This window comes from Hyperolius riggenbachi, chromosome 10 (genome assembly GCF_040937935.1).
Source record: "Hyperolius riggenbachi isolate aHypRig1 chromosome 10, aHypRig1.pri, whole genome shotgun sequence".
Taxonomy (NCBI): Eukaryota; Metazoa; Chordata; class Amphibia; order Anura; family Hyperoliidae; genus Hyperolius; species Hyperolius riggenbachi.
In genome coordinates this window covers 41831891-41856231 of record NC_090655.1, presented here as the reverse complement: position 1 = coordinate 41856231, position 24341 = coordinate 41831891, and the positions used below count along the sequence as shown (strand labels likewise).

The 24341-nt window shown below is 45.3% G+C and overlaps 1 protein-coding gene across 10 annotated transcripts in view; it reads left to right on the top strand.

Moving 5' to 3' along the window:
* GABRP (gamma-aminobutyric acid type A receptor subunit pi) overlaps positions 1-24341 on the top strand; it is a 321182-nt gene that overhangs the window by 40676 nt on the left and 256165 nt on the right. For 2 of the 10 annotated variants that reach the window (XM_068256854.1, XM_068256853.1), the window contains exon 3: positions 12364-12411. The exons of 4 other annotated variants lie outside the window; for them this stretch is intronic. The gene's annotated coding sequence lies outside the window, so the exon portion shown is untranslated. Of the gene's footprint in view, positions 1-1005; positions 1076-12363; positions 12412-24341 lie in introns of those variants that run through there. 4 more of the 10 variants (XM_068256855.1, XM_068256856.1, XM_068256858.1 and 1 more) reach the window with 4 other exon arrangements.

Below are 24341 nucleotides of genomic sequence, written 5' to 3'. Positions count from 1 at the left end.
ATCATGTAACCTGACCCTATTCTGACTAGAACCTTCCCTCTAATGATGCATAACCCTAACCCTCTTTGACGCTAAAAACATCCTCTGCCAATAATCGCGCCACCTAATTATAATTGTAGTGCTTCTCTTTCTTTGAAGGGCATCCACAGCTATAATTACTAGATGTAGGAAATGGGAATGGTTCTTCAGGCACTGTGTTGACTTTGGCAGTGGTGGTAGGTGTGAACTATGAACTCTCCCAAGGCATGGGGTCTAAGTGGTCTTCACTTGCATGGCCCACAAGGGATGATGGGCAGCTACCCCTAGTGGACGATAGACTGCTTTGCTGCCCCTTGGATTGGCCCACCAGTGGGAAAGGGAACAGAAAGTGCCACCAGGTTGAGTGTGAATGAATAGCAGACAAATGCCAGAAGGTGTGATCGGACAAGCCAAAGGCCAAGTACAGGCAATGTTCAATCAGAAAGGTCAGACAAGCTGAACCTCAAGGGCAGGTGGAGTCTAAGAAATTGTCAATGGTCACAAGTCAAAGGTCTGGGTCGGCAGCAAGCAAATTGAGTCCAGTTGAAGGATAACCGAAGTGAGAAGAATATGGAGGCTGCCATATTTATTTCCTTTTAAACAATACTGGTGGCCTGGCAGCCCTGCTGGCCTATTTGTCTCCCATAGTGGCTGAATAACACCAGAAACAAGCACGCAACTAATCTTGTCATATCTGACAATAATGTCAGAAACATCTGATCTGCTGCATGCTTGTTCAGGGTCTATGGCTAAAAGTACTAAAGGCAGAGGATCAGTGGGATAACCAGGCAACTGGTATTTCTTATAAGAATATAAATATGGCAGCCTCCATATCCCTCTCACTTCAGTTGCCCTTTAAGCCAGGTCCCAATAGGAAGTCAATGGGAAGCAGTGGCTGAGTACAAGAGCTAAGCACACTTCAACAGTGACTTGCTGCTTGTTGCCGTACAAACCTGTTGCTAGGCTACAGCCTTGTAACAAGTACTCTTGCTATGGAGGGGAGTGGTGCGAAGACAGGGCAGCACACAACCGAGTGGCTTGGCTTCCAGCAGGTGGGGTAAGGAGGGATACAATAGGCTTGGACAGGATGATCTAGCACTCTTTGGAGACGCATCTGGGATGGCTGTGTGCATGCTGAATTTTCAGACAGAGAAGGCCCCAACCAGCCGCCTCAGCTAAAAACACTAGCGTCAGTGGTGTAGCAATAGGGGTTGCAGAGGTAGTGACAGCATCGGGGGCCCTTGGGCCAGAGGGGCCCCATAGGGCCCTTCCTCAACTACAGTATTATCTCTTTATTTGGTAGTATGCTGGTAATCACTTCTATAGATGCTTGGAATAGTAGTAATCATTAACAAGCTGTTCCCCATCCCCTTCTTGCACCTCTGAAACTGTAGTTGCCATTGGCAGGTTTTGGTGCGCCCTATCAATTGTTATGTATACAGTGCTTAGGGGGGCCCCATGGGAAACTCGCCCCGGGGCCCATAGCTACTTAGCTACCCCACTGACTAGCGCGTGCGCTGGCCTTTTGAGTTAACACATTGCATGGTCATGCCTCAATACCAAATCTTACCAGCATATGGCAATCCAAAGCTAAATCTGTAATTGCCACTCATTGCACAGGTAATATTGAGAAACTATAGGATTAGAAAGAAGATATCTATTTACTTAGAAGTTTCCTCTAAGCCAAATGTTCAAAGGATGACAGCAATGACAACTGTAATTTGGAGGATACAGTACCTCTGAGCCGAGCAGATTAATGCATTGGCAATAACTCCACAGTGAAGGAAGGATGAAGAGCAGAGCAGGCATTTTTAACAAATATATCACAAGCAAACACATAATTGACCTTATTGAAGACAGAGCTATATTTATTTGTCTTTCAGCTCTTATTCTCATCCTCGTTATACACGGGGGGATGCTGCCAGTTCTGTGGCTGGATGAAATCAGCCTGCAGGTCTTTCATCTTCCTCTATTTAACATATCCGTCTACTGGATCTCCCTAACATCAGGTTTTAAATCTCAACTTTTAAAATATTAATTTAGACATGGTTCCATTGTTAGCAAGCTGATATTATTATTTGTCATGTTCCAGCTATTCCAAGTAAGTGATGGAGCAAATTATACTTCCAGCAGCTATAAAATGATTATTATTACCACCCAAGAGCTTTGTGGCTAAAGCCTGAAGATGCTCTTAGCAGCAAAAAGATACACCAGTATCCGGCTCCGGCGGTGATCGCCTGATGCCAGATACATGTGCTTGCCGCTTGTTTGAGCAACAGGCCAAAAAAGCACAACACCCCAAAACAGAGGTCCCCGTTATCCCTCAGGCATGCCGGTTAGTTGAGCCTTCCGGTTGCCCGAAGCCTGGATAACAGGGACTCTGCTGTAAGACAATAATCAAAAACACAACATTTTGGCACAGTCACCAAGTGGGTAGCTCTCTTTCCCCAAAGCTCTCGGGGAAGCAGTTTATTTGTGTAATGAGACTTCGGCTTCAATTGAGCGCCGACATAAAGCGCAATGCAATATTGCAGTTTGGCAGTGCTAGCACTCAGCTATAGAACATCCAAATGTAGGAGCCCAAATCACTGTAAATTATAGCCATTATTTGGCTATACAATAACAGTGTGTAGGTGGCTCAATCAAGCACCTGAAAATTAAGACAAATATTGGTTAGGGCTAGAGATCGGGGTTAGTTATTTTAGTAGGGCTATCATCAGGAGTTGGTATGGGTGATAGAACTCGCCTAGGAGAACTTGTGGAGAAGCATGTGATGAGTTTGGTCAGGTGATAGATGTGTAAGTCTTTGATTTGCTAGTCATGATCTTGTGGAGTCTGTACAAAAATCCACCGACTCCTCAGGTTAGGATTCCACCGACTCCAACTCTTAACTGCAAACGCTTAGGAATTTTAAAAGACAACTAAAGTAAAAGGGATATGTAGGCTGACATATTTATTCCCTTTTTAACAATACGGGCTGGTGCACACCAGAGCGGTTCTGAAGCGTTTTTTTAAAACGCTTGCAGGGGGAAAACTGCTTGGCTAATGAAAGTGAATGGGATGGTGCACACCAGAGCGAGTCGTTTTTTCCACAAACGCAAACTTGGGGGCTGCAGCATTTTTTAGATTTCTGAGACGTTTCTGCCTCAATGTTAAAGTATAGGAAAGTGGAAAATGGCTCTGAAAAACGCTACATCAGAGCGGGTTTCCAGGCGTTTTTGTTACAGAAGCTGTTCAGTAACAGCTTTTACTGTAACAAAATTTGTAATCTGCTACACAAAAACGCTCCAAAAAACGCTAGGCATGTTGAGAAAACCTCTCTAAACATGCCTAGAATTGCTCTGAAATCTGCTTCAAAAATCTTTAGCGTTTTGAGAATCTGCTAGAGGTTTTTGGTGTGCACTGGGCCTACCAGTCACCTGAATATCCGGTGGATCTTCTGCCTCTAATACTTTTAGTCATAGACTAAAACTAGTCCTTCATAAGAGTACTTGTAGAAGGTACAGACAGGAACAAAGAACATCTATCAGGCCCTAGGCAATGTAAGTGTGGGTACATGTAAGAGTGATGTTCAGGTACTCTGCAGAAGAATGGGGGGATTCTTCCTCTATTACACATTCTTCATGTACAATCTGAACCAGGTTTATGGGTGATAGACAACACCTCTGTGTTCAATGTGCACAACATTCTCAGTGGATTCCCTGCAGCTTTGTGGGGAGTGCATATGTAGAGTATAGTACTTCGGTCAGGGCCGGATTTGTACTCTTTACCACCCTAGGCCACTGTCACAAGCCCCGCCCCCTTCAATATAGATAGCGAGATGACCCCTCCCCCCTTTCCTTTAGTATAGGTAGCCTAATGACCCCCCTCCCCCCAGTAGAGGTAGCCAAATGACTCTTCCCCCTTTCCCTCCAGCATAGGTTGCCAGATGACCCCTCCCCCTTCCCTCTAGTATATGTAGCCAGAAGACTCCTTCCCCCTTTCCTTTCAGTATAGGTAGCTAGATGACTCCCTTAACCCCTCCTTTTCTCACCCCCCTTTCAGTATAGGTAGCCAGCTCATCTTCACACTACAGCAGCCATCAGTGTCACTCATTTCTCCGCTCGTCTCCAGTGTAGAAGCTTCCTCTTCCTTTCCGTCTCCAATGCTGTCCAAGTCCATAGCCACCGGCCACAATGCAGTTAGGCGCTTGCCTGATCTCCCTGCATTGCAGCATTTCCAAGCTTACAAATGCTGCACCAGTTTAGCCTGCTGCGTTGGTGCCCCTGCTCCTGTGGTGCCCTATGCCATGGCCTAGGTGGCCTTGGCCTAAATCCGGCCCTGACTACTGTGTAACAAAGTAAACCTGAGACAGATGAAATTAAAGTTTTATTCATACCTGGGGCTTTATCCAGCCCCCTTCAGGCTAATAGTCCTCCTCCGCCACCTGGATCTTCTGCTATAGGTCCAGGTACTTGAGCCAGTCGGGTGTAGTGCGCATGCACACACTCCACCCTCGGGAGTGTACTACACCTGTGCAGCACTATTGCGCAGGTGCAGAACGCTCCTGGCTGTGGAAGCGCTGACTGGCTGAATTACCGGGACTCATAGCAGAAGATCGAGGTGGCGGAGGAGGACAGCGAGGGACTGATTAGCCTGAATGGGGCTGGAGGAAGCCCCAGATACGTATAAAACTTTTCTTTTCATCCGTCTCAGGTACCCTTTAGTCATCAAACCTAATTTTAACATATCAAATTATTTGATTTCACAAGCAAAGAGAGTGCATACATTTGCATAAATCATCATCAACACAGAATTATTTCCATCTCATTGACCATCTCTATTAGTGACACGGCTACACATCAGGCTTTATACTTACAGCATAGATGTTATTTAGTATATATAAGAGATTCCTGTACACAATATATATACAGTCACAATCAGATGTGTATATCTGACTTTAAAAATACGGGGACTGCTTTATTGAAGCAGCACAAGTAACTAATTTTGATTGGTTTATTTCATTTTTGTGGACTAAGCACAGCTATTACTGTATGTATAAATTATTTATGACTATTATCTGAGAAATAGAAAATGTTATCATATTTTCTATTTTAATTACAGTTTAAATTCATTAGGAGTCGGAGTCGGTGCATTGTGTCCCTCCATCTTCATCCCTGCTGGCTGGTGCCTGTTCTCCGTGGTCCAGCATCATGTTTTTTCAATAATCTGTCATATGAGATATATGCTTTTGAGGCCTGACATACCTCTGCGCTGTGTCTGCCATTTGCTGCAGCCTCTGCCCGTCTCCGAATCCACTGTTAGGTCGATGGTGAGCAGACAGGAGGAGGCTGTCCTCTTCTGTCTCTTTCTCCTCTGTGCCCTGTGTCACTCCCCTTTCTGAGCCCCTCCGTGTGCGTTCTGGTGACTCTGGTTACCAGTGCTGGAGTCCTCTCGTGCGAAAGCCTGCCCGTGTTAAGTTAACGCTGCAATGCCCCGGAAATAGTTCCGGGGTTGTGGTCATCTTGCTTGGAAGTCAGGAAAACGTTTTAAAAAACTGCTAATAGCGGCAGCAGGAAGTGGCGAAAATGGTATTTGATCAAATAATGGAAAACAGATGATTCAGGTAATGTTTCTTTTTAATATAATTATATTTATTTCAGGTTTCCTTTAAGTGAGTACGCACATGCTGCCTGGTCACGGAGAATGGTCAAGGCTGGAGATCAGTGTTGCCAACTCATCCCTTTAATTACTGACACATGAATTATACAGGTTTTGTGGCTAGGTCGATGCAGTTAAGGCACTGATTATGTGCAAATAGTCTCAGAACCTGTATACCTTAGATGTGTCAGTAATTAAAGGGATGACTTGGCAACACTGGTGGAGATGAAGACAGAAGGACACAGACTGCATTGAGCGTGCCACCCGGACAGGTGCGTTCACTCTGCTGCTGTAAGTACTCTGCAGCAGTACTAAAAATTACACTCGGCTAGTATGTTGGTGCATCAAACTCTATCAGATTCAATCACAACATTTGAATCGGCCGGGTGAAATCAATTAGTGTATGAGCACCTTTACTCTCTTATTTCTTGTGCAAGAGAAGCTTTACATTCCGTGCACACTTTAGATTTTCTTTATTACTGATTTGTTTAAAATGTGCGCAAGTGTCCAACCACATTGCTGATGACTTTCCCGTGATCTGTGAGGATGGACCCACCCATCTAATGCCTGTTATGCCATGTGGAAACTTTAAAGTGGACCTGAATTGAAACAAATGTTAAGTCTGCAGACACTTCCCCTTAGGGCTCATTTCCACTATAGCGAATTCGCATGCGTTTTTCGCATGAAAATTCGCATAGCAATACAAGTGAATGGGACTGTTTCCACTTGTCAGGATTCCTTTGCGTTTTTCTGTGCAGAAAAAATTCGCATGGCAGAGCCATCAGAATTCGCATACCGCTATGCGAATCGCATACAATGTATTTAATAGGAAATTCGCATGAGGTTTGGGCATGCGAATTTTCATGCGAATTCATCATAGAATTCGCATAGAAACAATGGAAAAGCACACCAGCACTGCCATGGTTAAATTCGCATACATCGTCTTCCATGTGAATTCGCATGCAAATTCTCATGAAAATTCGTATAGACCCGCATGCGAAATTCGCATCCGTATGCGAATTTTTACCGCGGCGATTCGCACCACACAAGTGGAAATGCAGCCTTAGTTTACTTCTCTCCTCCATGCTGCCGCTGTAGGCCCCGATCACAGCTCTGACTGCTTCCGCCCTCGTGCCCTACACTGTGCCGGAATACGAGTATAACATGCGGCACCGCTTTCCCAATCTGTTGCATTTCTGCGATCACAGGGAACGCAACGCACCACTGTGAACATGGCCTAACTTTTATAGGAAGTGCCTTTAGGTTATATATATTTGGAGCTCTGCTTTAAGGTTCTATGTTTTAACTACATTTTAAAGCCTCAAAACCTCACTGAAGAATACATTAAAAAAATATTATAAATAAATGAATATAACTTAACAACATACATTTTCAGTTGTGCATTTTTAATTGGTCATGAATTTTTTAAATTTCAGCTCATCCCACTTAGGATATACCTACAATTAAATATACATTAAATGGAGATCTTTGTGGTCAAAAAGTCAATAAAAAAATAACTGAATGAAAAATAAAAATCCAGATGAAAAACAATGTAGTCAGGGTTTCTGAAAGGTTAGTAAATTCATGGTTGAGCTATGGCTGTTTCATGCAAGTGCCAATTGAAAGAATATGTATATTTTCCAACAGCCGGCTAACCTGGATTTATGAAGAAGTAGCAAAATGTGTGCCTATCGGGCACTGGTTTGACCCTAGTTTGGTGGGTGAGGAGCATTTTTAAGGGTATGAAGTTAGATTGGGGTCTCTGACAGAGACACCACCAAACGTCTAGCCTCCTCCTTTGTAGCAGCACTGCAAATGTAATCACCATTAATCTTTAGCTTCACTAAATTATCCCTCTTAAGTACCACAGACCGCTTTCTCTGCAGAGATTGTAAGAAAGAACCACCCAGCAGCCATTTTGTCTCTAGGCAGTCTGTATTATGTTGCTGAGATGCCATGGTGCCTCATTTCAAGCTAACTAAGAACAAAGTTCTTAGCCTGAAATGGCTTGACACCATCAAAGCTGACACAGAATTGAGCTTAAGGGCTCATTTCCACTATAGCGAATTCGCATGCGTTTTTCGCATGAAAATTCGCATAGCAATACAAGTGAATGGACTGTTTCCACTTGTCAGGATTCCTGAGCGTTTTTCTGTGCAGAAAAAATTCGGATGGCAGAGCCATCAGAATTCGCATACCGCATACCGCTATGCGAATCGCATACAATGCATTTAATATGAAATTCGCATGCGGTTTGGGTATGCGAATTTTCATGCGAATTTGCATAGAAACAATGGAAAAAGCACACCAGCACTGCCATGGTTAAATTTGCATACATCGTCATCCATGCGAATTCGCATGCGACTTCTCATGAAAATTCGCATACACCCGCATGCGAAATTCGCATCCGCATGCGAATTTTTACCGCGGCGATTCGCACCGCACAAGTGGAAATGCAGCCTTAAGGGAACCTAAACTAAGAGGGATATGGATGTTTCCTTTTAAACAATACCAGTTGCCTGGCAGTCCTGCTGTTCTCTTTGGCTGCAGTAGTGACTGAATCACAGACCTGAAACAAGCATGCAGCTAATCCAGTCAGAGAACCTGATCTGCATGCTTGTTGAGGGGCTGTGGCTGAAAGAATTAGAGACACAGGATCAGCAGTAGAGTCAGGCAACTGGTATTATTTTAAAAGGAAAAATCCACATCCTTCTCAGTTTAGGTTCCCTTTGAGGCAACTGGTAGAAATGGTACAAGATCGGACAGCATGGAGAGATCTAACCCATAGAATTGCCAAGAGTCTGATACGACTGAATGGATAACATCATCATCAAGAACAAAGTTTTTAGGTTTGCAGGAAACTCGATACATGCAAATGTGAATTTTTTGCTTTGTACATGTGCTGGACATGGGATCGGAGGTGGGTGCCAGGGCACAAGGCAGAGTGAACTACGGATGTTTCACTTCTCTATGACACTTGGTCATGTTATAGTCTGTGCCACAACTGTGACCAAGCGCCTTAGGGACCGGAAACTAGAGTTGAGCTGAAATTTTCGTAATTTCGCATTACTAAAATTACGCATGCGAAATTTGCGATTACGATGCGAAATTACAGTAGCGTAATTGCCATTAAAATCGTAATTGAAAATACCGTAAGCGTAATTTTCAATGCGTAATTTCGCGTTTCGTTCATGCCGTAATTTCGCATTAAACGCTACCGTAATTTCGCGTTAAACCGTAACGCTCCGTATAATATAAAAAAGCCGCCGACTTTAAGGGTTAATAGCAAAGCCCCATCAAATGCTAAGAGCCTCAAATTTGGAGAATATATTAAGGAGATCAGGAGGAATAAGAGGAAAAAAATTTTTTTTAAAAAAGACCTTATAGTTTTTGAGAAAATCGATGTTAAAATTTCAAAGGAAAAATGTAAACATTTAAAAACCCGCCGACTTTAACAGTTAATAGCAAAGCCTGCTTAAAGTTTAGGAACACCAAATTCCCAGGGTATATTAAGGGGATCAGTGGGAATAAGAGGAAAAACATTTTTTTCAAAAAGACCTTATAGTTTTTGAGAAAATCGATTTTTAAGTTTCAAGGGCGAAAATGTCTTTTAAATGCGGAAAATGTCAGGTTTTTTTGCACAGGTAACAATAGTGTATTATTTTCATAGATTCCCTCAAGTGGGAAGAGTTTTACTTACTTCGTTCTGAGTGTGGGAAATATAAAAAAAAAACGACGTGGGGTCCCCCCTCCCAGACCTCTTTAACCCCTTGTCCCCCATGCAGGCTGGGATAGCCAGAATGCGGAGCACCGGCCGCGTGGGGCTCCGCACCCTGACTATACCAGCCCGCATGGTCCATGGATTGGGGGGTCTCGGAAGGGGAGGGGCAGCAAAGCTTTCCCCTCCCCCTCCGAGCCCTTGTCCAATCCAAGGACAAGGGGCTCTTCTCCACCTCCGATGGGCGGTGGAGGTGGAGGCCGCAATTTCCTGGGGGGGTTCATGGTGGAATCTGGGAGTCCCCTTTAAAAAGGGGTCCCCCAGATGCCCACCCCCCCTCCCAGGAGAAATGAGTATAGAGGTACTTGTACCCCTTACCCATTTCCTTTAAGAGATAAAAGTAAATAAACACACAAACACTTAGAAAAAGTATTTTAATTGAACAAAAAACATAACCACGAAAAAAGTCCTTTAATATTCTTAATTAACCATTAATACTTACCTGTCCCTTTACATAAATGATCCCTCGAAATAGCCTCGGAAATGTTCTATCAGTTACAATGTAACAAAGTTATTACAATGTAACAACTTTGTTACATTGTAACTACGCCGCACCCGACGTCACTCGCCGCCGCCGCATACGCGTCTGCGCTGCACGGACCCGACAGAGCTCTGAGCTATATAGCTCAGAGCTCTGAGAAGCATCTTTGTATTTTGGCTCCAAGGAGCCCCATTGGTCCTTAGCAGACCAATGGGGTTCCTTCAAATCAGAAGGAACCCCATTGGTCTGCTAAGGACCAATGGGGCTCCTTGGAGCCCAAATACAAAGATGCTTAGAGAGCTCTGAGCTATATAGCTCAGAGCTCTGTCGGGTCCGTGCAGGACGCTAAGTCCCCGCCGGCTCCGCTGCCCTCCCCGCCTCTCCCACATGTCACCCACATGTCACCCACATGTGGGTGACAGATGTGGGCGGGGTGGACAGCGGGAGCTGCGGGGACTTAGCGTCCTGCACGGACGCGTAAGTGTATGCTGCGGCGGCTGAGCGGCGAGTGACGTCGGGTGCGGCGTAGTTACAATGTAACAAAGTTGTTACATTGTAATAACTTTGTTACATTGTAACTGATAGAACATTTCCGAGGCTATTTCCAGGGATCATTTATTTAAAGGGACAGGTAAGTATTAATGGTTAATTAAGAATATTAAAGGACTTTTTTCGTGGTTATGTTTTTTGTTCAATTAAAATACTTTTTCTAAGTGTTTGTGTGTTTATTTACTTTTAACTCTTAAAGGAAATGGGTAAGGGGTACAAGAACCTCTATACTCATTTCTCCTGGGAGGGGGGGTGGGCATCTGGGGGACCCCTTTTTAAAGGGGACTCCCAGATTCCACCATGAACCCCCCCCCAGGAAATCGCGGCCTCCACCTCCACCGCCCATCGGAGGTGGAGAAGAGCCCCTTGTCCTTGGATTGGACAAGGGCTCGGAAGGGGAGGGGCAGCCAAGCCCCCCAATCCATGGACCATGCGGGCTGGTATAGTCAGGGTGCGGAGCCCCACACGGCCGGTGCTCCGCATTCTGGCTATCCCAGCCTGCATGGGGGACAAGGGGTTAAAGAGGTCTGGGAGGGGGGACCCCACGTCGTTTTTTTTTATATTTCCCACACTCAGAACGAAGTAAGTAAAACTCTTCCCACTTGGGGGAATCTATGAAAATAATACACTATTGTTACCTGTGCAAAAAAACCTGACATTTTCCGCATTTAAAAGACATTTTCGCCCTTGAAACTTAAAAATCGATTTTCTCAAAAACTATAAGGTCTTTTTGAAAAAAAAAAATTTCCTCTTATTCCCACTGATCCCCTTAATATACCCTGGGAATTTGGTGTTCCTAAACTTTAAGCAGGCTTTGCTATTAACCGTTAAAGTCGGCGGGTTTTTAACCACCTGAGCGGTCTGGACGAGCTCAGCTCGTCCATCACCGCCGGAGGCTGCCACTCAGGCCCTGCTGGGCCGATTTTAGTGAAATAGAAAGCAGCACACGCAGCCGGCACTTTGCCAGCCGCGTGTGCTGCCTGATCGCCGCCGCTCTGCGGCGATCCGCCGCGAGCAGTGGCGAAATAGGGTCCCCCCAGCCGCCTGAGCCCAGCGTAGCCGGAACAAAAAGTTCCGGCCAGCGCTAAGGGCTGGATCGGAGGCGGCTGACGTCAGGACGTCGGCTGACGTCCATGACGTCACTCCACTCGTCGCTATGGCGACGATGTAAGCAAAACAAGGAAGGCCGCTCATTGCGGCCTTCCTTGTTTATTCTGGGCGCCGGAGGCGATCGGAAGAACGCCTCCGGAGCGCCCTCTAGTGGGCTTTCATGCAGCCAACTTTCAGTTGGCTGCATGAAATAGTTTTTTTTTTATTTAAAAAAAACCCTCCCGCAGCTGCCCTGGCGATCTTATCAGAACGCCAGGGTGGTTAAATGTTTACATTTTTCCTTTGAAACTTTAACATCGATTTTCTCAAAAACTATAAGGTCTTTTTGAAAAAAAAAAATTTTTCCTCTTATTCCTTCTGATCTCCTTAATATATTCTCCAAATTTGAGGCTCTTAGCATTTAAGGGGGCTTTGCTATTAACCCTTAAAGTCGGCGCCTACCTAACATTGATCCATGCGTCAACTTTTCCGCTTCGGGAGCAAGGCCATACGCATTAATTTCGTAATACCCGTTGCAATGCGAAAATTACGCGAAAATTACGCTTACGCGAAATTTCGCGAAATCCGTCTTCATTACGATTATGTACTTACGGCCATAAACGTAATTACACTAATTACGCAAAATTTCGCGAAATCGTAATTACGCCATTACGCTCATCTCTACCGGAAACAGCCGTGGATTGGCCCCAGCACATGTACCGATGCTAGTGGTACAATAAAGTACAACTTGACAGTGGTTGTTTTTTTTTTCCTGCAAACTGATGTATAATTTTCTTCTGTCTTATAGATGTTGTACTACCATGAAGGAGGTCCTTTCAGCAGATGATTGGATGTGGTGAGAACTTTCCATCAATTACTACTAATACTGTGTTTTTTAGTGCTGCACATTATATTGCTCTTCACCTGTTATATAAAGAAAACCTGAAGTGAAAACAAACTTATGATATAATGAATTGTACGTGTGGTACGAATCATGAATAGAACGTTAGTAGCAAAGAAAAGTCTCATATTTTATTTTCAGTTATATATCTTTTTTTTTTTTCATAACATTGCATCATTCTGTCATTTTTTAGTTTGCAAAACACACACTGTCTTTTAAGCTATAAAACAGAGCAGAGCTAAGGACCCATTGAACTGCAGTAAAACCATATCTCAAGCTGTCTCTCATTATTTCTTGGCTGTTTAAGCGCTTTAGGAAACAGGACTGTATTTGACCCAAGTTGGGTAGGAGAGCTCAGAGAAGATCTTTTGCATAAATAACTGAAGTTTCTCAAAGGGAACCTTAACCTTATCTGGGCTTTCTACCAGCCACCTGCAGCCACTCGCTGTCCTGGAACTATCCTCTGGTCCCCCGCAGCGGCTAAGTTTCGTTTTCGGCAACTGACCAGTCACTAAGCCACTGCGCCTATGCGGCCCTGGCTCTCACTCACGTCACCGTCCTGCGCATGCACAGTGTGAGATTTCTCTTCTTGCGCATGTGCAGGACAACAACGTGAGAGAGGACGCACACGGCCAGGACCACACAGGTGCACTGTCTCATCGCTGAAACTGAAACTTAGCCACTGCGAGGAACTGAAACCGGTAACAAGCAACCTTAGCAAACCAACTTGTGTCTGTTTTTCTTAGTGGAATGCAGGGAAAGAAGAAAAGAGCTGTAATATCCGAGGCAGCTGCGGCGAACAGCACCGCCGCCGCAGCTGCCTCCATGCGGCCATCCGTTCGTTCAGCGTGCAGGAACGTTCTCCCATGCAGGGGGGCCGCCATGGCGCGCGCATAGACGAGAACTTTATGCGGGGAGGAAGCCCGTCAGCTGACCTGCTGGTCGGCTGACATCAGAGGAGACTCACAGCTCCCAGGATTGGCTGTTGAGAGGAGGGCGTGCCAGTGAGGTCTCCTCTGATTCATAAGCAGCCGGGCTGCATTGATACTTTGTCTGTCGTCGTGAATACTTGCGTGTTAGCGCGCAGACCTTAGATAGCTTCCCTGGTGTTGATGCTACGGATTTCACACCAAGTTAGGAATTGCTCTTGTTATTGTTATTGTATAGACTTGATCCGGCCGGGGTGTTGATACCAAGGACGTCACACCCAGGCTAGGATATTACTATTGTATTGATTTCCTGTATTTGACTCTGGCTAGCACTCTGACTCTGTACCTGTCTTCTGATCCTGTACTTCTGCCCATCTGTCTATCCGTTGCTGAACCTCTGCCTGATTACCGACTACTCTCTTGTCTCACGATTCTATACTGATACGTACCTTCCTGTTGCTGAACCTCTGCCTGATTACCGATTACTCTCTTGTCTCACGATTTTGTATATACTTACCTCTCTGTTGCCGAACCTTGCCTGCCTGACCACTCTACTCACCAGTGGGCCCTCGCCACTGGTGAGGTACTGCTTACACCAGCTCCTCTGGTGAAACAGTTTTGCTAAGCTGTTGTACAGCTTCAACTACCTGCTCTAGTAGGGCATCTGTCAAGTTAAGTTATTAGGCCTGATTCACAAAGCGGTGCTAACAGTTAGCACCCTGGTGAAAAGCCCTTTATCACGCCTAAACTCAGTTTAGGCATGATAAGTTTAGGTGTGATAAGTTTAGGTGTGATAAGTTTAGGCATGATAAGTTTAGGTGTGATAAGTTTAGGCATGATAAGTTTAAGCACCAACTGCGTTAGCACCGCAGTGCACAGCTGATCAAAAGTTTTGCGCTAGCAAAGTCTGGTGCACTTCGCATAGAGTTTAATGGCGCTGCTTTGCGTGCGGGACTTTGCACGCTATCTACACTTATTTAAACTTAGCATGCCTAAACTTATCACACCTAAACTTATCACACCTAAACTTATCACGCCTAAACTGGCTTTTCACCAGTGTGGTGCAAAGGTTATCATGCCTAAAGTCTTTTAGGCGTGATAACTGAGTTATCACCGCTTTGTGAATCAGGCCCATTGTATCTCCTTGGCTGCTGTTCAGTCTGGGTCACCCGCCCCACGGGTGCCCTCGAGCCTGCAGTGGTGTCTGAATCACCCGCTCCCCAGGAGATTCAGCCTCTTCAGTATTGTACTCTCCAGCCTGCTGGAACTTGTACGCTAGTGCACGGTTAGTGCACTGTTAGTACCTCCCCAACTCCTCTGGCAAGGTCTGACCAAACTAATAAAGTTACAGTTGCACCCAAACACTTACACTGGTTAGGTGTCCAGAGGTTAGTCATACTTGTATTATTGGTGATTCTGCAGATCATTAATAATCAGGTATACCGTTTACGTCTGTATTGTTGGTGATACTGCAGATCACCAATAATCAGACACTCTCTGTGTGCAGACACTCATCTTTACAAGAGCTTTAAATTCAGAAGAAAAAAAAATTAGCCAGGGACAATATCCATAGCTTCACATAGTTGATTAATTGCCAGACAAGTGAGATATAGTGCCAAGGACGTCACATATAAGCATGCTGCCTTTTGACAATTTTGCAGTTAATCATCTATGCACTGACACTCTGATAAGCAAGTATGCGTAGTGAATGATCGGCAACCTAATCCTTCCTATTACCATATGACAGCAGGGATTTATAGGCTTGGAAATCGTTGCCCTAATTTATTGTTTAGGCATTAGTCTGTTAACTCTTTCACAGAGTATAGAAAATAAATGCCTTAGCATTGTACCAGTGTAATGCCTTCCTATACACAGTAATGCCTAATGCACACAATGAGATTTTCTGGAATCAGTTGAAAAGGGCAGCACGGTGGCGTAGTGGTTAGCGCTCTCGCCTTGCATCGCTGGGTCCCTGGTTCGATTCCCAGCCAGGTCAACATCTGCAAGGAGTTTGTATGTTCTCCCCGTGTCTGCGTGGGTTTCCTCCGGGCACTCTGGTTTCCTCCCACATCCCAAAAAACATACAGGTAAGTTAATTGGCTTCCCCTAAATTGGCCCTAGACAATATATACACTACACGATACATACATAGACATATGCCTATAGTAGGGACTAGATTGTGAGCCCCTCTGAGGGACAGTTCATGACTAGACTATATACTCTGTACAGCGCTGCGGAAGATGTCGGTGCTATATAAATACTAAATAATAATAATAAGGGCACTTGAGCCATCAGTATGAAAAAGGCATCTCCATAGACTTCATTGTTATTTCTGCAAATAGGGGCTAAGCCTACAAGGTGGTGAAAAAGGCGCCCAAGTTTTTTTTCCGGCTACACTGTTTTTAATTTGGCTACAAAAGGGCACTCCTTTTGTAGCCAATATTTTTCATTCGGCTATAAGGTTTTTGATTCTGCTACAAAAGGGCACCCTTTTATAGCTGAGATTTTTTATTTGGGGGTGCAGAAGGGGGGGGGGAGGTTGGGGGTTAGGATTAGGCATCATAAGTAGGGTTAGACACCACTTGGGGGGTCTTAGGGTTGGGCACCAGCAGGGGAGAATTCTGTGTGAGAGTAGGGAGAAGTTAGGTCATGGTAATCATGAGGGGGGCTCAGTGTTAGGCATCACTGGGGGGGGGGGGGGGTCTTAAGGTTAGGCACCACCGGGGGGGGTCTTAGGCACCACCATGGGGGGTTAGGGTTAGGCACCACCAAGGGGGGGGGGGTTAGGGTTAGACACCACTAGGGGAGTGTTCTGTGTGAGAGTAGGGAAAGTTAGATCATATTAATCATGGGGGGGGGGGGACCTAGGGTCAGGCACCACCAGGGAGGTCTTAGGGTTAGGCAGCACCAGTCGGGGTCTTAGGGTTAGGCACCACCAAGGGGGGTGTTACGGTTAGGCACCACCAGGGGAGGGTTCTGTGTGAGAGTAGGGAGACGTTAGGTCATAGTAATCACTGGGGTGGGTCTTAGGGTCAGGCACCACCAGGGGGGTATTAGGGTTAGGCACCACCAGAGGAGGGTTCTGTCTGAGAGTAGGGAGAAGTTAGGTCATATTAATCACTGGGGGGTCTTAAGGTCAGGCACCACTGGGGGGGGGGGGGCATCGCAAGGGGAGGGTTCTGTGTGCGAGTAGGGGGATTGGGGGAAGTTAGGTCATAGTAATCACAGGGGGTCTTAAGGTTAGGCTCCACCAGGGGGGTTAGGCACCACCAGGTGGGGGGGGGGGTTAGGATTAGGCACCAACAGGGTGGCTCTTGGGGTTAGGCACCATCAGGGGAGGGTTCTGTGTGAGAGTAGGGAGAAGTTAGGTCATAGTAATCACTTGTCTCAGCTATATCTAGAGCCCTTTTATAGCCCAACAAATTTTACCTATAACATCATCCATTTTATAAACTAAAACTAGCTTTTTCGGTTACACCAGACACCCTGTGTAGCCAAATTTAGCTTATGGGCTACACCAGGTGCCCTTTGTAGCCGAATTTGACATATATGGGCTACACCAAGTGCCCTTTGTAGCCAAATTTGGCATATATGGGCTGAACTACACCAGGCGCCTTTTTTCCAGGTGTCCTTTTCAAATGGACACGATTTTCTGGCATATTTCTTGCCAGATCAATTAAATCCAGCATGTCCAATCTAATTTCCGATCGATTTTCCGATCGATTTTTCCATGGAAGTGAACGGAAAATAGATTGGAAATCAGATCGGACATGCTGGAAGTAGTCGATCTGGCAAGAAATCTGCCAGAAAATCTAATCGTGTGAATTAACCGTAAGAAGGGGCCAATAGGACTCAGGATTGATATTCCCCATACATTTGATCAGGATTCATCAATACTACCTCTAAAAAGGGTTCTTTATGAACTGATACAGTGCCCAGGGCTCGCTACATGATAGCCACTGTGCAGCGGCATCCCCTCAACCGCTTCGATCGCCTCCAGCGATCTGCGATCAGGAAATCCCGTTCAAAGAACGGGATTTCCTGGAGGGCTTCCCCCATCGCCATGGCGATGGGCGGGATGACGTCACCGACGTCGTGACATCATGGGGAGTCCCGATCCACCCCTCAGCGCTGCCTGGCACTGATTGGCCAGACAGCGCACGAGGTCTGGGGGGGGGGGGCGTGGCGAGTGGCGGCTAGTCTGCGTGGAGCGGCGGCGATCGGAGTGCACACGCAGCTAGCAAAGTGCTAGCTGCTGTAATGATCTGCTCTGCTGTCTGCACAGGCAGACAGCTTTTTGACCATTTTGTAAGTCTGAGTGCGGCATGTCCCTGGAAAGGAGACCTGTCTTCACTCTGCAACTTGCTGAGCTCTGGTGAGGAATTTGCATCCACTTGGCATGAAAATTGCTTAGCTGCTTCCTTTGATGGCTTGCAGTATAAATACCATTTCCACCCAGAATCCCTTGCTGGTCATGATGGTTTGTTCCTGCTAGACTTACCTTGAGTCTCAGCCCTCTGCATATTGTTTGTTAAGATTATCTTAGAGTAATCCTTGGGAGTGCACTAGCATTCCTTCTAGCATAGTTAGGTTGTTGATTATCTGTATTGCCTAGTTCTGTCTTGTCTGTTGCGATTGTCTTGTCGCCAGCGGCGGTCGACAGGAAATCGTACTGTCTGTTGGGATCACATTCGCCCTAGCGGTAGTGGCGGACTGGCGGTGGTTCCTTCTGTACTCTGTCTTAGGGGTGCAAGCCAGAGCAGCGGTTGCTACTGGTTGCTCCATCCGTCTGTCTGTCTGGATCGCATTCGCCCTGGCGGTAGCGGCGGTGGTTCCTTCTGTACTCTGTCTAGGAGTGTAGGCCATAGCTGCGGTTGCTACTGGTTACTCCTTCTGTCTGCCTTGTCTGGATCGAACGCTTGCTGTAGTCTCGGTGAGGGAATTGTTTAGCAAGCGTTCACGTTCTCTTTTGTTTTCGTGTTTCTTTGGTTAGTCAGGGTTGGTACGCTTTGTCGCTATTGCGCTTCTCGTATAGTGACCGTGCCGAGCACGCACTTTGTCACTATTGTGCTTAATGTGTGGGGACCGCGTGTAGTTAGTCCTGTCTGTTCATTTGCTCTGTCTTATTGTGTGTTCACCGTCGCTGGGTGGCGACTAGATTGGTGGACACACATACATTCTGTCGCTGTGCTCACTCTCTCTTTCTCAGGGCTATCTTGCCCTGCATTGTTGCAATTCGTACAATTCCCAACTGGCATCTGTGGCAGTGCAGAGGGGTTGTTACTCTGCAATCCACAGCTCCATCTGCCGGTGGGAATTTCCCTCTACAAGTGCATTACACCAAAGCTGGGTTCTGTTGTTTTGTACGCTTGTGAGGATTTCCGCAGTGTCAGCACACATCTTGTGCGCTGACCTCGGAAATAATTCCGCAATCGTTACAGCTGCGTATTGCAAAAAAAAAAAAAAAATTATGCAAATCGGCCCAGCAGGGCGTGAGAAATCCTCCTGCGTGGCTTACCGCCAGGGAGGTTAATTGTTCAGAGCCACAATAATCCAGCACGCTTACAGACTATTTCAGATTGGTTCATCCTCATAAGTGCATGGCATGGATTAATGTGGCTCTAGGATTGCCTCTAAAGCAGGCATGTCCAAAGTTTTGCCTGGGGTCCAAATGTAGCCCACCAAGCAGTGGCATACGTACAATTCTTGGGGGCCCCATCAAAACGTTGATGCCCCCCCTCCCAATGTTCACATCCCTTCCCTCCAGTTTGTGCCCATCACGGCCTTGGCCCCATCTCACAAGGGTCATAAAACAAGTGTGGCCATCCTGATCTTCGCGACCATAACACCTGATCTGAGTACAGTCCCCTGTATCGGAGGAAGGGAAGGTCAGTGGTAGTAGGGGCCCCCGACAGCTCTGGGCCCCCTGAGGATTGCAGGGGCTACTCCCTTCTAGTTTTGTCTCTGCCACCAAGCCTTCTCTGGTGGCCCCTGATGCTCTATACAGTTTTTAACTCCATGACTGTAGGCCGTAGCTGAGGTGCTACATACAGGGGCAACCTTGTATCGCCATCATGTTACCTTCTTGACATGGACCGCTTTTTTCCATTTTGCCTGATTGAGTAAATTGGTCGATTTGACCAATTTCCATCGATCGGGCACAATGGAACATAATCGATTCTCCCCGATCCGATAAAATTACCGTATCGAATGGTCACCAGGGCCGGGTTTGTGGGCAGGCCACAAAGGCCGAGGACTAGGGCGGGGCAATGGCTGGGGCGGTGTTACCGGCAACTATCCGTAGATCAACTATCCGTAGATGGCAGTTGCAATTGCTTTAGGGCTCATTCACACCATGGGCTTGATTCACAAAGTTGTGACAACTGTTATCACAGCCGCGCTACGAGCTTTGCGCGAGTTTTGCTGTTTTTTCGCACATAGAGGTTTGCGTGCGCAAAATTTAGTGTTCTCGCGCTAACGCAAAGTTTATCGCGTGTTAACCTTTGCAAACATGACATTTTGCGTGCGCAAACCTTTGCATGAGAAAAACTGGCAAAACGAGTGCAAGCTCATAGCGTGGCTGTGATAACAGTTTTCGCAGCTTTGTGAATCAAGCCCCATGTGCGGTGTGTTTTGACGGACAGCACCACACATAATGCCTGCAATGCAGGTAGCTTGAAAGTCTATAGACTTTCATGTTGCCAATCACACTACAGTTTTCGTTCCTGTGTGCTGCATTGTATTTCAGCTGGGAACATCCAAGCACATGACGCATTCATTTTTTTAAAAATAGAATGGAAGCTGCCGACCTATGCGATTTAGCACATTGCGATGCATGTATGAAATTACATTCATGCATGCGTTGCCTAGTGTGAATGAGCCCTTTGTATCACTTTAAAGGGATACTGTAGGGGAGTCAGGGGAAAATGAGTTGAACTTAGCCGGGGCTTCTATTGGTCCCCCGCAGACATCCTGTGCCCGCGCAGCCACTCACCGATGCTCCGGCCCCGCCTCCGATTCATTTCTGGATTTTCAGACTTTAAAGTCTGAAAACCACTGTGCCTGCATTGCCGTGTCCTCGCTCCCACTGACGTCACCAGGAGTGTATAGCACAAGCCTAGTATGGTCTGTGCCTGCGCCGTGCGCTCCTGGTGACATCAGCAGGAGCGAGGACACGGCAATGCAGGCGCAGTGGTTTTCAGACTTTAAAGTCTGAAATTCCAGAAGTGAACCGGAGGCGGGGCCGGAGCATTGGGAAGTGGCTACGCGGGCGCAGGATGTCTGCGTGGGAACATTAGAAGCCCTGGGTAAGTTCAACTCATTTTCCCCCGACCCCCCCCTACAGTATCCCTTTAAAAGGTTTGTAAAAACTGGGTACTGGCTGTTCCTTTTACAGAGGAACAGGTCTTTTGGTGCCAAATTCCTTTCTCCTTTTTCAAGCCTTGGAACTGATGTACTGATCTATATACTGACAATATACAGTATGTACCCTTCTACTGGAATGGGTTTATGAGACTTGAAATTTGTTTCTGTCCTCTGAATTGATATAGCTATATAGCTATTTACAGATGCTAATAATAAATTATTATTTAGTATTTATATAGCGCATCTTCCGCAGCGATGTACAGAGTATATTGTCTGGTCACTGTACTGTCCCTAATCCCTAGCATAGTCATACTGTATGTCTGTATGTCTCGGTCTATAGACTGTATGTCCATGTCTGTATCGTGTAGTGTATGTACAGTATGTCTAGGGCCAATTTAGAGGGAAGCCAATTAATTTATCTATGTTTTTTTGGGTGTGCGAGGACTCTGGAGTGCCTGGAGGAAACCCACACAGATACATGGAGAAATAAATAATTACCCCAAACCACCATGTGACCAGCTTTCGTTCTGTGTTGTAGATAATCATATGCAGGGCTATTTTACATGTACAGGCTCTATTGCGACACGGGAGGGGCGGTTGGTGAGAGTGGGACTTGGGTAGTAAAAAGTACAAATCCGGCCCTGATGGTCACTCAAGTGAGGAAATCAAATAATTTATGGGCACCTTTACAGATTGTCGCCCGATGTGGCTAAACGATCGATTCCTCTCAGATTGTAATCAATTCCTAAAACAAAAAAAACAAACAAACAAAAAAAAACCAAACAAATATGATTCTGTAATGCAAATCAAATTATGTAGTCAAAAACCAGGGTCTGTGAACAGAGTTATGTTGGGAATACACAATGAGTTGCTTTTTTGGGGGGGCTTTTTTTGGGCAGAGTTACTGGCCGATCGATTTTTCGATCGTTTTTGTCATTGTTTTTCCAATCGATTTCCAATCACTTTGTATGAGAAAAACTATCAAAATTAGATCGGACCTGTTGAAATTATCTCTCGAGCCATCTGTCTGCCAAAAGAACTCATCGTGTATTTCCAGCATTAGTCACATGTGAAGATTAGCTATATATAAACATGGTATAGAAACACGGCTGCCATCTGGGCCTAAGCTTATTTAAGATGGACAGAGGCAAAATAGAAAACCGTGCTTTGATGTCTATCCAGCTTGTTATCAGCTCGCAGTCCCCAAGCCAATATCTATATTGTTATGAGGGTGCATTAGTGCCCATGGCATTAGTAGCGTACACATCTGGTGAACCACCATTAATGCAAAATTATATATACAGGTTTTTGAGCAGCATATGTTGCCATTTAGACAGTAGCGTAACATAGGAGCTCTGGGCCTCAGTGTGCATTTTAGATTGGGCCCCGTTAAGCAATATATGTAACAATTGTATGGAGCACCTAAGCCTGGCAAGGACATCAGAGAGGTGCAGGCCGGGAAGGAGAACAGTCTATTAATGAAACAAAGAAGGAACAGCGGGAGCCCACAGTTGTGTAGTAGTATGTTGAGAGTGCATAATAAAAATACAAGGTCGCAACAAAGTTTATACTCACAGGCGTGGGTTACCACAAAGGCAACCATTGTTGACAGATGGGGAGATTAGACCTGACCCCCTCAAGTTAAGAAGTTGCTCACTGTAGATAGGAAAAAAATTGGGATATCATTCCTCCAACAAGGGTGGACTAGACAATCAACTGAACAGAGGCGCCAATCACAGTATAAAATGAGTTAAAAACTGTTTATAAGGAAAAAGTAGTGGTGGACTTAACTTTCCTCAAGTAGACACAGATACTGTTGAATTTTACAACAAATAATTTATTCAAAATCCTCCACAATGCTGCAACAGGTTTTGTAGGTTCGATCCCACTTCATCAGACAAAAGTTTGGAGCAAAAATTAGATATGGTCTATCAGTAAGCCACGCATCTCTGTCTTGTTACTAATCGAAGCAGATATAGGGGTGATCATAACCAGCATAGCGTCAATAAAGAGCTAATAAAGCTGTTGGGGGTGGGCCCCTCTGGTCCAGGAGCTCTGGTGCAGTTGCTACCTATGCATCCCCTATTGCTATGCTACTGCATTTAGACAATGCCTTTTTTCAGACAAGGCATTGTGTGTGTGTGTCTGTGTGTGTGTGTGTGTGTATGTGTGTATGTATGTATGTATGTATGTATGCATGTATGTATATGTGTATGTATATATATATATATATATATATATATATATATATATAATATATGTCAGGGGGGAGCAGCACAGACCAAATTTTATGCAATACTATGCAAAGCATGCACGCAGCACTGGAGAACCCCAATCTCCATAAGAAATATATAAATACAGAGGGTGCTGCAGCACACAACAGGAAAACAGTGACATGGGCTCTTGGTTACGCTTTAACGCGTTTAAGCTCACCAACTGCGCCAAAGTGTCCCCGATCTGGTGAGTCCTACTCTAACCAGGCAAAAATGCTAGTTTTAATCAGCGTTCTAGTGGGAACCATACCAAAAGCCCAAGGGTCAGTTAAATGGGAGAAATGAAATAAAATAAAAACACCTCACCTTCTACTAGCTACTAACTGAACTATGAGCTCCGCTAATTTAAATGCTTAACTGTGCTAGAGGTGGGCGTGGTTTTTAATTTATTTCATTTCTCCCATTTAGTTGACTCTTGGGCTTTTGGTATGGTTCCCACTAGAACGCTGATTAAAACTAGCATTTTTGCCTGGTTAGAGTAGGACTCACCAGATCGGGGACACTTTGGCGCAGTTGGTGAGCTTAAACGCGTTAAAGCGTAACCAAGAGCCCCTGTCACTGTTTTCCTGTTGTGTGCTGCAGCCCCTCTGTATATATATATATATATATATATATATATATATATATATATATATATATATATATATATGTCTGAAAAAAGGCATTGTTTAATTGCTTTATAAAAAAAAGAAATGTATACTATATATAATTATTATTATTATTATTTTGTTTTTTTTTGCAGGCCTAGTTTATTAATACAGGTAGGTACTAAAAGATTCGGAACTCCAGTTAAAATAATGTAATACAAAAGTGCTTTATTTTTACAATAATTATGTATAAATGATGTAGTCAGTGTTTGCCCATTGTAAAATCTTTCCTCTCCCTGATATACATTCTGACATTTATCGCATGGTGACATTTTTACTGCTGGCAGGAGATGTCAGTGGAAGGAGAAGCTGCTTGCTTTTTTTTCAGTTGCAAACAGCTGTAAACAGCTGTTATTAACCATAATGCAACAAGGCTCTCACAGTGTGATGTCAGGACCTTGTAATGAAAGAAAATGTAGTGAAAGAAACTTTCCCTAGGGAGTACTGGTACTTACTTCAGGAGGGGGAAGCCTCTGGATACTAATGCGGGTTCCCACATCCTCCTTAGCACCCCAGTCCAGCTCTACCCCCTGGATAGTATTGCGCAGGCACACTACGGCTTCCACCGCTGCGTACCCCAAACAGTGTGCCCCTTGCTCAGAAGCAGTATCGGCCTCCATCTCGGGCTTTAGCGGAAAATAGTCTAGCCTGATTGGCTGCACTCTACTGCG